This window comes from Piliocolobus tephrosceles, chromosome 6, assembly GCF_002776525.5.
Source record: "Piliocolobus tephrosceles isolate RC106 chromosome 6, ASM277652v3, whole genome shotgun sequence".
NCBI classification, from domain to species: Eukaryota; Metazoa; Chordata; class Mammalia; order Primates; family Cercopithecidae; genus Piliocolobus; species Piliocolobus tephrosceles.
This window is the reverse complement of record NC_045439.1, coordinates 147,230,376-147,244,061: the sequence shown is the minus strand read 5'-3', so window position 1 is coordinate 147,244,061 and position 13,686 is coordinate 147,230,376.

Sequence of the window (13,686 nt, the reverse complement as noted above, 5' to 3'; positions counted from 1 at the left end):
TACTTGGCTAAATTTGAAAAAAATTTTTTTGTAGAGAGGAGGTCTCACCAAGTTGCCCAGGCTGGTCTTGAACTCGTGAACTCAAGCAGTCCTCTTGCCTCAGCCTCCCAAAGTGCAGGATTACAGGCATGAGCCACAACAGCCAGCTGCTGGCACATTTCTTACCTCCCTCATGCAAGGGTGCATGCACGTGCATGAGCGCATGTGCGCGTGCACACACACACACACACACACACACACACACACACACACACCTGGCCCCAGATGTGGGTTGCAGTGGGAGCTTCGGGACAGATCTTGGCTCAGGGACTGCCCTCATCTGATGTCCTCTCTCAGCTTCCTTCCCTGTGCCTCTTCTGCATTTGGCTTTATTTTGATTCTTCACTTTTTCCATTTTATCACAGACTTTGATTTTTTTTAACAATGATATGGGAATTGACTGGCTGCTGTGCTATATTTTATGCTGGGCATTTTACATTATTCCCCTTAATTCTCACAGCTGCCTAATGTGTTAGGTAGAATTACCGTCTCCGTGTTATCAATAATGAAACTCAGGGGTGGGAAAGGAACAGAACAAAGCATCCCGTGACTCATCTGCTGGGCCCTGGTGTCTGCCTGATGCACACAAACTTCACAGAGCACCCGCGTCAGGCAGGGTCACCGTGCCCCGATGATGCAGCAGGACAGAATCAAGGCCATTCCATAAATATGCCTGAGTATGGACAAAAAAACGAGGTCACCGTGAAACCACAAAAATGGCCAAACAGTGCCCTCTCCTGTTTCACATGAGAGAACTGCTGTTTCCCGGCCAGGCTTTTCGTACCTCCCCTTTTCTTCCACCTCCTGGATACAAATTGTGAAGATCCCCGATTGTAGACTCACCCCACTCCCCGACAGCACCCAATCCAGAGCAACACTTTGCTTCCTTGAACATTTCCTAACATCACCCCTACAAACGCCCAAATCCTTCAGTAAGCACCCCCTCACCCCCACAACACACACTTACTGAGATTCTGTGCTGCCCCCTAGTGTGCAGTCTTCTTAGTGCAGTGGGTACCAATAAACTCAAATTTGCTTGACTGCGGGACTATTCTTGACGGCCTCTGGCCGGTAGGCATCCACAGGGATTAAGTAACTTGCTAACCTCAAAGGTGGCGAATCCAGGACTGGAGCTTCTGACAGCCACACCACTCTGCGTCTTTGGTCACTGACTTTGTAACGTGCCCTATTCATAGTTTAGACTTAACCTCCCCCAAAGAGAGGTCCAGCCTCTGCCCTTGGCTAGTGGGAGGTGACCTGTGGGTCCTGGAATGTCCTGTCTGGCAGGAGTGTCTTTGTTTGATGGGGGGCTTTGGAGACTAAAGGTCCATCACACAGGCAGCGTCTGATCACGCCTCAGTAAAGCCTCTGGGCACCAAAGGCTCAGGTAGACTTTCTTTGTGGACAACGCCCTGTGTGTATCCTCACACATTGTGGTCCAGAGGAGCCAATGCTGTCCAGAACCCCAAAGGGAGAGGACGCCTCCCTGGAAGCTTGCAACTGGACCCCTCCCGGATTCTGCCCTAAGTGTTTCTTCCTTTGGCTGATTTTCATTTGTATCTTTTTTTTTTTTTTTGAGGCGGAGTCTCGCTCTGTCGCCCAGGCTGGAGTGCAGTGACGCAATCTCGGCTCACTGCAAGCTCCGCCTCCCGGGTTCCCGCCATTCTCCTGCCTCAGCCTCCCGAGTAGCTGGGACTACAGGCGCCCGCCACCGCGCCCGGCTAATTTTTTGTATTTTTAATAGAGACGGGGTTTCACCATGGTCTCGATCTCCTGACCTTGTGATTCGCCCGCCTCGGCCTCCCAAAGTGCTGGGATTACAGGCGTGAGCCACCGCGCCCGGCCTTCATTTGTATCTTTTCATGATCATAAAACTGTAATCATAAGTTTAGTGCTTTCCTGGGTTCTGTGAGTCACCCTAGAAAATTACTGAAGTTGAAGGTGCTTGTAAGCACCCCCAATTTTTGTAGCCAGCTGGTCTGAAGTGAAGGTGGCCTTGGGGACTCTGAACTTGAGGCTGGTGGCTGAAGTTGGGGCAGTCTTGTGGGGACTGTTCCCTCGGACAGGACAGTTTGGTAACCTCTGCTGCAGAGGTCAGACGTCCAGGAAGATGTGGTGGTCCGGAGGACTGTGCTCCCAACCTCAGGGTCTGGCCCACTGCAGGCGCTCTGGAGAGCCAGCCAGCACGGTAGAAAAAAAAGAGACCTTTTCCGTTTGGTGAACTTCCAATAAAGCCAGCCAGACAGCTGAGGAGAGTGGGCTGGGCTGAGGCCTAAAGCCACACCTGGCATGTGAGTGTGGGTGTTTATCTGTCTCATACACCCACCCCCCACTAGCTGCTGTCACCCCAGCCCCTGACTACCTGAACACCCGGAGGCCCTCTCAGCCCCACGCTGACCTGGGTGAGGACCATGACTCCAGCAGCTGTCAGGCCCCCACACAAAGGCATCAATGTAAATTGCACAGTGCTCTTCCTGCAGCCTGTGGGCCCCTCCCAGGGCCGGCCCCGAGACGGGAAGACAGCAGGCTATCTGTCAGCAGTCCCAGGACATGGCTGGCACTCTGCCCTCTGCTCACCACGGGCTGTGTGGGCAGGGGAACGGTGAGCAAGATGGACTGAGAGACGGTCCCTTTTCCTCAGCGAGTTGGATTTATCTCAACTATGCAAGAATGCTTTTATATTAGAAAATTTACAGCTTTTAAAAACAATATATAAACAAATGAGAACAATAATATAAAAGTAATTGCTTGATAAAATTCAACACAAACTCGGAAATTATGAACAGCTGTTAATAAATTAGGGCATCTGCATAACTTGATGTAGGTAACCGTGCTGGTTCGTTTTATGTGTCAGCTTGGCTGTGCTCCAGTGCCCAGAGATTTGGTTTAAAAGTATTCTAGGTGCTTCTGTGAAGGGAAGTGAGCGTTTAAATTACTGGATTTTGGACTGAGTGCAGTGGCTCATGCCAATAATCTCAGCACTTTGGGAGGCTGAGGCAAGAGGATCGCGTGAAGCTAGGAGTTCAAGACCAGGGTAGGCAGTAAAGTGAGACCCTGTCTCTATAACAATAATAATTATTATAAATAAATTAGTGGATTTTGAGTAAAGTAGGTTATCCTCCACCATGTGGGTGGGCCTTAACCAATCAGTTGAAGGCCTTAATAGACCAAAGACTGACCTCCCTGCAGCAAGAAGGAATTCTGTTGGCAGAGTGCCACTGGACCCCAACTACAACTCCTCCCTCGGTCTCCAGCGTGCCAGCCTGCCATCTGACTCTGGACTCACCAAGCCTCCACCATGTTGAGCTAATTCCTTAAAATACATGTCTTGGCTGGGTGCGGTGGCTCACGCTTATAATCCCAGCACTTTGGGAGGCCAAGGTGGGTGGGTCATCTGAGATCAGGAGTATGAGACCAGCCTGGCCAACATGGTGAAACCCCGTCTCTACTAAAAATACAAAAATTAGCCGAGCATGGTGGTGTGTGCCTGTAATCCCAGCTCAGGAGGCTGAGGCAGGAGAATTGCTTGAACTCGGGAGGTGGAGGTTGCAGTGAGCTGAGATCGCACCATTGCACTCTGCCCTGGGTGACAAGAGCAAAACTCCATCTCAAAAACAAAAACAAAAATACACAACAACAACAAAAAAATCTCTCTTGAGCCTCTCTCTCTCTCTCTCTGTTGGTTCTGTTTCTCTGTAGAGCATTGACAAATACAGTATTTGATGAAAAAACCAAACCTGTCATCCTGAATAGTGAAGTGAACTCCTAGATTCATTTCCTTACAGCTGAGGAACAAGATCAGGATGCCCACTATCTCTGTTGCTTGACAATGGTTTTCTGGAGCTCGTTCAGTTTCTGTGGGTCAGGAATTGAAGCATGGCTTAGCTGGCCCCCTGCAATCAAGGTGTTGGCCAGGGGCTGTCCTCACCCCGAGGCTCAGCTGGGGAGGGATCTGTCTCCAGGCTCACACATGTGGCTGCTGGCAGGGGTCAGCTCCTCGTGGGCCATGTGTCCCGAGGCCGCCCTCAGTTCCTTGCCACATGGGCCTGTCCATGGGGTGGTCACAATGTGGCAGCTGGCTTCATTGATTTGAGCAAGCAAGAACTCTGAGAGAAGGAAACAAAGGCCCAAATTCCATAATAGAGCAGGTTCAGGGGCTTAAGGAAGATGGAGATCCACAGAAGACTCCGAAGGCTGTGGCCTGAAAGGCCAGTGGTGGCGAGCACGATGAGGCACTCTTGAGAGGCTCCCGGTCTTGGCAGAGGGTGCGGTTTGAGGAGCTGCCTCCTGTGGGCTACCTCTGAGAAGCCGTGTTGTCAGCATAGAGCTCATGGAGGTGATCCCAGAAGTATGCACTCGACTTTATAGGGAAAAAATCTGGAGGACTGGACAAGCTATGATGTTAAAGGGCACAAGAGTGGCAAGGAAGAGGACGACAGGGCAGCCAGAGCCCACATAATCAGAGGTCAAGGCCAGATGGGATCTCAGGGACCTTCAGCTCTGCCACACTCACCCAAGATGAAGACTCGGACACTTGGGATGTGAAGTCTCTTGTCCAAGGTCACACAGCAAGCCCAGGGCACGCTGGTCACTCGCTTTTTGTTTGTTTTTTGTTAGAGACAGTCTTACTCTGTTGTCCAGGCTGGAGTGCAGTGGCATGATCATAGCTCAGCGCAGCCTCGATCTCCTGGGTGCAAGTGATCCTCCTGCCTCAGCCTCCAGAATACCTGGGACTACAGGTGTGCATTACCCGCCTAGCTAATTTTATTTTTTGTAGAGACAGGATCTCACCATTTTGCTCAGGTTGATCTCAAATTCCTGGCCTCAAGCAATCTGCCCACCTTGGCTTCCCACATGCTGGGATTACAGGTGTAAGCCACCAAGCCTGCATGACACTTACTGTTTGGGGCCATCTGTGGTCATTACCCTTCTTTTAGGAACAGTACCCCTACTTCCCTGGGAAGAAATCCCCTTGACTTCACTCTCAGCCTGAAAGCTTAGGGTGGTGACTGATGCACCCTAACTCGAGGGATGGACTGCATTCCTCTGGCCACAGAGAGTGGCATAGGCATGAGCAGGTGACCAGTGACACACCAGGAGGCTTTTTTAAAGCTGCAGAGATAGACGCTCCCTCCCACTGGACTCAGACCTGGGCACTGCAGGCAGAAGTGACTGCCACTATCTGTTCCCGAGGAGGGAAGAGTCTGTCCAAGGATGGAAGGAAAACGGCGGTGGCCAAGCCCTGTGACCGAGAGATCCACAGGGCTGTGTGGACAGCGCTTAGGCTAAGATTCAACCAGTGCCCTCTAAACTGCTCCATCATTCATCCCAATACAATTCTCCTCTCTACCCCACCTTTTTGTTTTTTTGTTTTTTTTTTTGGCCTGATAGCACTTGAGTTTTTTTGTCACTCATAATCCTGAATCCCCCTTTAAATACAGAAAAAGATTTTAATGCAGCAGAGAGTGTTGGGCTCAGAATTCTGGTCACAGGGAAAACCAAACCAGAGGGCGGGCCGTTGCCACTGAGCCATCAAGGAAGACTTCTCGGATTAGATGGATACTGTAGAGTAATTTGTGCACACGTGCGCCAGGAAACCTATGAAAGTGTTTGTGGTGGCACTGTTTGCATAGGGGAGTAGATCGACGAATGACCACACATTCAAATAGTGGAATGCTGTATAGCAAGGAAAAATAATGAACTACAGCTCCGTACATTAACATGGATGAATCTCAAAAACACAATGTTGAGTGTAAAAAGAAAATAAGTATGATTGCATTTGAATCAGGATCCAAATATCTCAAACATAACAATATGTTATTAGCGATACATACATATGTAGTAAACATATAACAAAAAGTGAGGAAATGATAAATGCAAGTGAGGAAATGACAAAATTCAGATTAGTTATCATTACAGGGAAGGTTATGAGTAGAGGGGGATACAAAAGCATGGTGGTATTATTATTATTATTATTATTATTATTTTTTTTTTTAGACAAGGTCTCACTCTTGTCACCCAGGCTAGAGTGCAGCAGCATGATCTCAGATCACTGAAACCTCCACCTCCCAGGCTCAAGCGATCCTCCCACCTCAACCTTCCAAGTAGCTGGGACCACAGGTGCACACCACCCCACCACCACCTGCTAATTTTTTTTTTTTTTTTTTTTTTTTTGGAGATATGGGGTGTCGCCATGTTGCCCAGCCTGGTTTTGAACGTTTGGGCTCAAGCGATCCTCGTGCCTTGGCCTCCCAAACTGCTGAATTACAGGTGTGAACCACCTTGCCTGGTCGGTAACATTCTATTTTAAGCTGAGGGAGAGGAGGTTTGAGTACATGGGTACATATTTTGTTATTCTTCACATTTTATATATGAATGTGTGATATATATTCCTTTGTATTTATGAAGCATTTCATAATAAAATAAGTTAGTCTTAGGATCAGAACTTGGGAGGCAATTTGACAGCTCAAGGAGCAAAGAGAATGGCAAGGGCTGTCATTTGTGGACACAACCTGTGAGCTGAATGCTTCCGAGCATCCGCATTTTCATATTGAATTTTCACAATAGCCACAGTGAGGTATGTGCTGTGCTCAGCATTGGGTTCTGAGGTCAGGTTGGTGAAATAACCTGCTCAAAGCCACAGAGCCAGCAGGAGGCAGAGCCAGGATCTGAATCCAGGCCACCTGCCTGCAGAAGTCACATGCTGGGCTACCCTACGTGCTGCCAAGGCCTGTTTTCACAGGCAGGACAAGCCCCTGTTAATCCTTAATCCCAACGCAGAGCTCTGGTTTGCTGGATTGGCCAACGCATCATAAGCCAGGAGACCTAACGAGTTTCTCATCCTCTCACAGGATCTAGGACAGCTGAATCTGTGGTGCAATTTGGGCCTGACTTGCCCAAGATTGAGGGGGAAAGGCAGCTTGCTTGGAGCCAAGGGGGTTCCTGAGATGGGAGATTTTCAGTGCAAAAATGGAGAAGTGGGGCAAGTTGGTTATTCTACCTGCCACCTGGTCATGAGCAGCCAAGGAGGCACAGAGGACAGGCCAGCCTGACACTGCCTGGGCACAGAAAGATGGGGAAGACACCCACGTGAATCCCAGCCGCTAGTACAATGTGTCCCAGACAATGCTTTAGGCTTCTACTAGTCAGAAAAACAGATTGTCCCCCCTGGTGGGTATGGACGGGGGAAGAGGAACTAGAAGTATGTGCCTCCCAGCAGAGAGCTGCAGGAGAAAGTGCGAGCTCTTCTCTGACTCCAGCCCTCCTTGGGGCGGGGGCTGGTCTGTGGGAATGAACCTTGAGTGAGCGTGGAACAGCCAGGTGCCTCCAATCGCAGGGGGTAGAGGAGACCGGGATCGTGGGAGAAGCCATCCTGGCTCCATTTATCTTGAGATGATTCCTGAAGATCTGCAAGCCTCTGCTTCCTCGTCTCTAAAAGGTGACAACGATGGCCACTCCGCAGCACTGCTGGAGGGATGACGCTGAATACTGTATGTAAAGTGTTTGGTGTAATACCAGAAACAGGAAGTACTTGATAAATGGTAGTTCTTTAAAATTTTTTATCATTATTTTAGAGATGGACTTGTATCCTGATTGGATACAATGCCATGGAGATGGAGCACTTTTATTCACATAAATGATTACTGGTTTAAGTATAAATTATGTCTTGGGTTGTGACACTTGCTGTAATGCCTGGTTTGAAAACCAGCAATTAAACTTTTCTATGAGGTAAGAGTGCAGTTCAGGTGGCTGCCACCAGGGGGCTGTGTTGTCAAGTGACTGTGTTGCCAGGACAATTATTTACCTGGAGTAGTGGACCCCAGGATCACAGAACATACTCATCACTCTGTAAACCTTTCCACAAAATACACTTTTATTTATAGAAGTCCTGCTATGTTGCTCAGGCTGGTCTCGAACTCTTGGGCTCAAGCAACCCTTCTGCCTCAGCCTCTCAAAGTGCTAGGATTACAAGCATGAACCACTGCACTTGGCTGAAATAACACTTTTAAACTCATGTTACAACATTATATATTAATTAGCAGCCAGCATTTACACGTATATTCAAAGAAGGACATGATTCAAAGCAAAATTCAAAGACATAAATGCCTAGGTAAAGTCTCTCACAGTACTGTCACAACCCAGTGGCACTTGGGATTTTCCTCTTCACGGCTAGGGTGTCCCTCAACAGTAAAATGGGCAAATAAAGTTTGTTGTATTCATGCAATGGAATATTATGCAGCCATGAAAACAAACACTCTGTATTACCCACAGTATGGATGGGTTTCATAAACATAATGTTAAATGTAGGAAGCAAGGCATGAAAGAACAAAATATTGAACAGCTGCATTGGTATAAAGTTCCAAAATTGATCAAACTAATTACATTAGCAGAAATCAGGATAGCACTTACCTTTGGAAGACAGGAGCGCCATGATTGGAAGGAAGCCAAGGAGGGTTTCTAGGATGCTGGTGACGTTCTGTTTCTCAATCAGGATGCTTGTTACATACGTGTATTCAAAAGGGAAACTTTGTGAAGCTGCACATTGTTTTTCTTTATGCAGTATACTATTTTATTTTTTAAAAGTGAGCCTATAAAAATATTATTGGCCGGGTGTACTGGCTCATAGCCTGTAATTCCAGTGCTGTGGGAGGCCAAAGCAGGTGGATTGCTTGAACTGAGGAGTCTGAGGCTGCAGTGAACTATGCTTGCATCACTGCACTCCAGCCTGGGCAACAGAGTGAGACCCTGTCTCTAAAAAAAAAAAAAAAACACATAAATAAATAAATAGAAATGAGATTCTTGAAGAAAATAATAAACAGTGTTATCTCTGAAAGGTGAACTTAAAGGCATCTTACATTTTGCTATTTCTGTAAGTATTTTCATTTTTAAAACAAATTTTAGATTCTGTGCATGTATAGGTTTGTTACATGGGTATATTGCATGATACTGAGGTTTGGGCTCTACCCAAGTAGCGAACGTAATACCCAGTAGGCAGTTTCTCCATCCTTCCCCCACTCTCTCCCTCCCTGCTTGTGGAATTCCCAGTGTTTATTTTTCCCATCTTTGTGTCTGCCACTTACAGGTAAGAACACATAGTATTTAGTTTTCTGATTCTGTGTTATTTCAATTAAGATAACAGCCTCCAGCCTTGTCCATGTTACTGCTAAGGACACGATTTTGTTCTTTTTAATGGCTGTGTAGTATTCCATGTTGTATATGGACCACATTTTTAAAAAATCTACTTTTGATGGGCGCCTGGGTTGATTCCATGTCTTTGCTCTTGTGAATAGACACTGCACACTCATCATTCATGCAGTTTTCTGTGTGTATGTCTAGCTTTAAGAGTTTACTAAGGAAAAGAAAATCTGAGGGTGTCATCATCTGTATAGTGGAGCACAGCAACCTGTGATTTGTGCCTGCCAAGTAAGTGTTCCTGTCACTCTTCTCTGTTGACGACTCCTGCCCAGCGGCCCCAGGCAAGAGGGTGTGACCAGGACTGGCCTATCTCAGTATGTCATCTCCTTGCCACTGGGGATTGCCTCGGGGTGAGGGGGAGACACCTAACTTGAGCAAGCTCATCTGAGCCCTCCCCTATTATAAAGCTTCCTGTTGAAAAAACTTCTCCCTTGATGTTGGAGTGGCTGAGCCGGGGCTGCCAGGGGCTGTATCCCCACCAGTGGAGGGGGTCTGTCTACAGCAGGAGAGAGTGAGGCCAATGGGCGAAGGGGGACAGAGGAGACAGGGGCAGGACAAAGAGGCCTGGCCGCTGCCAATCCCAGGTTCTGTTCTTCCCCAACTTTCCGGAATCTTCCTTGTGTCAAACCTGTGAGTTAGTTCGGCCTCTTGCCCAGCTAGGTGAGGCAGTAAATTGCTTTTTATGCTTCAGCTTGCTTAGTTTGGCTCCTACCTATGAGGGAGTCTTGACTAATCCATTACGCAACTGGGTGGATGGCAGGGGCACTTACTGAAGCAGGCACAGCCAGAGGAGGCGGAGAAAGTGTGAGCTGGTGAGCCACATCATCCGGGAAGGGGCGGGCACTCCTCGACGTCAGGAGGATGTCACAACCCTGACGCAGGTGTTTTACATCATCTTTGTCTAGGCCGGGGCGATGACTAGTCCCCAAGGTCAGGACACATACTCCCTACTCTGGAACTCACCTTGAGATTATATTCTTTCTCATTATTGATCGAATTGACTTCTAAGTCTTGAAGCCTTCAACCTTTGAGCTTAGACACGTTCCTTTCCTTCCTGGACTTCTCCCATCAGCGATAACCAGGAACGTGCCAGGGATGCTGATTAATGTCCCGAGGAAAGGAAACGGGACAACCTCCCATTGCCAAGGCTTTCAGCAGACCCCTGGCCTGCTTTTGCTCAGTACCACACGGTGTCAGTGCTGAGACATAGATAAGCCTATGGCGCCGGTGGTGCCCGGCTCCTGTCCTGCAGCACTGGTGAGGACACACAGACGCCACGCTGCGCTGGACGATCCGGGTAGCCTGGCCACACACACGCCAGCACCTGCTGCCTGGCTTACCCCTTCTCGCCCTGTCTCTAGGAATGAAACTGGGAGGGCTTTGCAGAGCACAACCCACAGGCTCTGTGCCGGGGCAGGTGGCTTTACTTACCCACCATCCTCAGGCACATTCCCCAAGACCAGCCCTGCCAGGGTGGCAGCTCAAAGGGTTTCTGCACGCATCAGCTACCGCGCCGGGCCCCCAGCTAGTTTTCTCCTCTTTCTGCATTCTGCTCCTGGAATGGGGAAAATTCTAACGGGCCAAGCTCTATCCCCATTTCCAACTGTGTAATGAGGAACACTTAAGAGCGGGGAGGGGAGGACAGAAAGTTGCTGAGTCCATCAACCTAATAGCTGGTTCTAGAAGGAAAGTTAGGAAAATGCCTCCCCTCCCCTTCATGGGATACAAAACAGTCAATACAGCTTATTTTTGTACAAACGATCATTTTGAGATCATTTTAGAAGTTGCGAATGTATCTGTGATATTCCTATGAATCGGTCTCGGCATTCAGCCAGATTACTGGAGCAACACTTTCCGCACTGGGCAATTGGGCAGAGAAGGAACTAACATTAATTGCGCCCTACTATGTGGCAGGCGTCAGTTCTCACACTTCTATAAAGTCGGTATCGTTATTATCCCTGTTTTACCAAGGAAGAAACTAAGGCTCAGAAAGACTGGATAACTTGCCAATAATACTGTCAAGAGTTGTGGGAGCCCCACCCTCCCACAGCGCCCCAGAACCTCCTGGGTGGGTGGGCACCATCCACTTTTGAATCAGGAACCACTGGAGAAGCACTGAGCCTCGCCTCTCATGTCTTCCTGATGTCACCCCGTATGTTTTCCGTGGACCTGGAAGGAGATACACCTGGATCCAGGGCTGAAGGTAATCAGCTCCTTTTGATAAAGCCCCACCTCCCTTTTGTAGAGGAAAATTAAGTAGACTTTTGCTTCCTGAAACGTAAGTGCCTTAGGCAGATCCTGCTTGTACCTAAGGGTGATAGTAGCAGGCCCTGTCCTTGCCAGGCACGGTCACCACTCCATGTCCTTTACAAACTGAACCAGTTCATTGAAGAGCCTCGGCTCACTCTGGGGGCAAACATGAAACAATTTTATATTTTCTACTAACTGTCCCCAACTGATATATATGACATATATATTATGTGATATATAATATATGTATTATCATATGTGTGATATAATATATGTGATGTGTATGAGATATCATATATTATCATATATGATATATAACATGATAATATGTTATAACATATGATATAATATATATCATATATATGATATTATATATAGCATATAACTATGTTATAGTCTCATACATTATTATGTGTAAACAACCTACATTAATTACTATGTGTATTTTTTGCATTTGTTAAATTTTTTTTTCTTATTCAATTCCTAAAACTGGAAGATCTACAGGTGGATAGAATGATCATTAAGGAAGTCCTCAGCTTCCAAACCCCAGAGGCACACTATTCCCCTGCATGTTTAGTTAAGTGTGTCAAAAGCCAATATGGACTTTTTAATTTAAGCTCCAGTGAGACAGTTCTTCCCGAGTGGCTTGAAATCTCTGGTGTGTCCAACAGCCCCTCTCCCTGTGTGATCTCCTCACTCTGCTTCCGGTGAAGGGCCTCTCTTATTGGAGAAAATCCTTCCTTATTAAAGAGCCTGCCCCAGAAAGTAAGGGTGTTTTGATTGTTTGTTTGTTTCTTTGTATCCGTAGGCACATTGTAAGCAACTATTTTAACGTAACAACGCTTCCTGGCATTTTAACCATACCATGGAAAGTGCCTTTTCTTTATCTTTTCTTTTTACAATAAAAAATAAAAACAAATAATCAGTCCTTTTTCCAATGCAGTGAGCGTTACTTTTGTGAATAACCAATGCAAAATGAAACCAACTAAAATTTCACATGATAAACTTTTAAAGAACCACATATTAAGAATAAAAAAATTGTCCTGGCAAAAATTAGACTTGTAAAGAGATAGTGGCCACAAAGAAGAAGGTAAAACCCATCATAAGGGGTATGATTTCATGGTGTGTGGAAAAGACTTTGTCCTAATGAAGATAAGCAGCAAAACTGGAAATCGCTAAGTATTATTCTATTACAAATAATCAAGAAGATCAAAAATTAAATTGGATTAATTGAATTTGCTCCAGAAAATACATTTTTCTCTTTTTCTTTTCTTTAAAATTACGTATACAGCCCACCTTTATGCACCAGATTCTATTCTACTCCCTATTATACATCTTAGATATTTTTTATAAAACATTTTCTTGATAAGAGTTTATTAAATTAGGATACTTCTTTTTTTTTTTTTTTTTTTTGAGACGGAGTCTCACTCTGTCACCCAGGCTGGAGTGTTGTGGCCGGATCTCAGCTCACTGCAAGCTACGCCTCCCGGGTTCACACCATTCTCCTGCCTCAGCCTCCCGGGTAGCTGGGACTACAGGCGCTGCCACGTCGCCCGGCTAGTTTTTTGTAGTTTTTAGTAGAGACGGGGTTTCACCGTGTTAGCCAGGATGGTCTCGAACTCCTGACCTCGTGATCCGCCCGTCTCGGCCTCCCAAAGTGCTGGGATTACAGGCTTGAGCCACCGTGCCCGGCCTAGGATACTTCTTATAAAAGCATGTAAGCTTAACGGAATGAAGTTAAAACTTCCCCAGGGATGTAAAAAAGGGAGAAGCTCAAACATATACACATCAAAGCCACACATCAGGGCCCAACATTCCAGTCCTCACTGTAGCCTTCTCAGCTTGTTCTGTTTTTCATCATTAAAAGCTGTCATTACTGGTCAGGTGCGGTGGCTCATGCCTGTAATCCCAACACTTTGGGAGGTGCAGGCAGGCGGATCACTTGAGGTCAGGAGTTCGAGACCAGCTTGGCCAACATGGCGAAACCCCGTCTCTATTAAAAATATAAAAATGTGCCTGTAATCCCAGCTGCTCGGGATCCTGAGGTAGGAGAATTCCTGGAACCCGGAGGTTGCAGTGAGTTGAGATCACGCCACTGTACTCCAGCATGGTTGACAGAGTGAGACTACGTCTCCAAAACAAAAGAAAAAAGATGTCATTACTTCTGCAAATCTTCCCAGGCCTTGCCTTGCTTTTCTTTCT